The sequence below is a fragment of the Nomascus leucogenys genome, unplaced genomic scaffold (assembly GCF_006542625.1).
Source record: "Nomascus leucogenys isolate Asia unplaced genomic scaffold, Asia_NLE_v1 Super-Scaffold_391, whole genome shotgun sequence".
NCBI lineage: Eukaryota > Metazoa > Chordata > Mammalia > Primates > Hylobatidae > Nomascus > Nomascus leucogenys.
This window is the reverse complement of record NW_022097988.1, coordinates 864,702-866,953: the sequence shown is the minus strand read 5'-3', so window position 1 is coordinate 866,953 and position 2,252 is coordinate 864,702. Positions and strand designations below refer to the sequence as shown.

Sequence of the window (2,252 nt, the reverse complement as noted above, 5' to 3'; positions counted from 1 at the left end):
TGACTTTAGTTACAAAATCCTTTACTAAATACTAGCACACCAAATCCACCAATATATAAAAAGATAACACATTAATCAAGTTATGTTTATTCTAAGAATAATAAGTTGGTTAACATGAGACTATCAACCAATATAATATACTACATCAACAGAATAAAGAATAAAATAATATGATTATCTCAATAGATGTAGGAAAAGTTTTTGATAAAATTCAGCAACAATTCATGATAAAACTCTTCAGTAAACTAAAAATAGAAGGAAGCTTCCTTAATGTGATAAAGTTTATCTGTATAAAGTCTATAGCCACTGTGATATTTAATTATCCCTTGAGATGAAGAATGAAATAACAATACTTGCTATTACCAATTGTATTCAACTTTGTACTGAAGAGCATAGCTAGTACAAAAAGGCAAGAAAAGGAAATGAAAATCATAAAATTGGCCAAACATGACAGCTGTTACAATGGCAGGTTACAGGTTAGCCAAGCAGGAGGCAGACACGTGTTTCAGGAGACAGGAAGACTATTTCCACCATATACAAGTGGATGCTGCATTGGACACTGATGGGCAGAACCATCACGCTGGAAAATAATTTTTTATTTTCATGACAGCCTACCATTGAATTTACAATTCTGATATTAATGAAATATCTCTATAAAGGGTTGAAGTGTCTTCCTGCAACAATTGCCAAGGAACAAAATTATCAATTTATTAATGAAACATGATGTGTGTTGAACAAGACAAGCTGGGTCAAGCATTTGAGGATGCTTTTGACATACTGAGGCAACATTCAACTGGAGATCTTTAGTACTCACCAGATTACAAAAATTACCTGGCTTTAATCAATCATTGTCCTCATGTCAAAGGAAATTCCAGCTGCTATGGAGTGTTGCCTACAGAGGAACCTGTCTATAATTGGAGAACGGTAATCAACAGTGCTGCAGATTTCTATTTTGAAGGAAATACTCATCAATCTCTGCAGAACATAACTGAAAACCAGCTGGTACAACCCGCTATTCTCCAGCAAAAGCGGGGAAAAGGCAGGAAGAAGCTTAGACCGTTTGAATACCTTCACGAATCCCTTTGTAATCCAGAGATGGCACCTTGTATTCAGTGGGGGAATACAAGCTTTGGGGGAAAAGAAAAGGCAATCGGAAGACCATGACTTATCAGAAAATGGCCAGGGCACTGAGAAATTATGGAAGAAGTGAGGAAATTACCAAAATCTGGAGGACGCTGACTTACCAGTTCAGTGAGGCTGTTCTCCAAAGACTCTCTCCATCTTATTTCTTGGGGAAAGAGATCTTCTACTCACAATGTGTTCAACCTGATCAAGAATATCTCAGTTTAAATAACTGGAATGCAAATTATAATTATACATATGCCAATTACCATGAGCTAAATCACCATGATTGCTAAATATACTCTCATATTTCATGGTTTCCTGGCATTGGAAGTCCCTACAAGTTTTAAGGATTTCTCACTCTCTATCTCTTTTTTCCTTCCTCTGAAGCAGTTTAGGATTTTTCTCTTAAAGCAAATACTAAAGAGAAAAAAAAACCCAATTAACTTTATTTGTTGCTTTTATCAAAGAGCATGTAATCTATACTAACTCAGTGGGAAATTCTGCCAATGAGCAGCTTTTTTTTTTAATACTCTATGAAGATTCAATGAAAAACTTTATTGTTTCAAATGATTAAGTCCATTTGAAAGTATAGACTAAATGTCCTTGCTCTGCTTTTACTATTCTCTTTTATTTTTTTATTTTATTATTTTTTAAAAGAGGTCTCAGCCAAGATAATTTTTAATTTTTATGGATTTAGGAGTACAAGTGCAGTTTTGTTGCATGGATATATTACGTAGTGGTAAAGCATATTGCGTAGCATCCTCATCATCAGAATAGTGAACATTGTACCCAACAGGTAGGACTTCATCCCTCATTCCCCACCCATCTTCCCACCTTTTGGAGCCTCCAGTGTCTATTACTCCACTCTGTATATCCATTGCTAAGCTCCCAACTATACTCATTTTATTTTAAAAATTGTTTTCTTTTTCTGCATACTTCAATGGATGCAAACCCTTTTTATTTTTTCTTTTCCTTTCACAGACAGTGACTTCTTTTTTTTTTTTTTTTTTTTGGCTGCTAACTCCCAAGCACAACACAGTGACTTATATTTTTAATTTTTTTTAAGAGGCAAAGCCTACCTCTGAAACTCCTTCTTTTTTTCTTTTCCTACTTCAATAAGCTGGTCT

The 2,252-nt window shown here is 34.6% G+C and overlaps 1 pseudogene; it reads left to right on the top strand.

Moving 5' to 3' along the window:
* Positions 1-720: 720 nt before the first annotated feature.
* LOC100592305 lies at positions 721-1,418 on the top strand (annotated as a pseudogene).
* Positions 1,419-2,252: the final 834 nt, after the last annotated feature.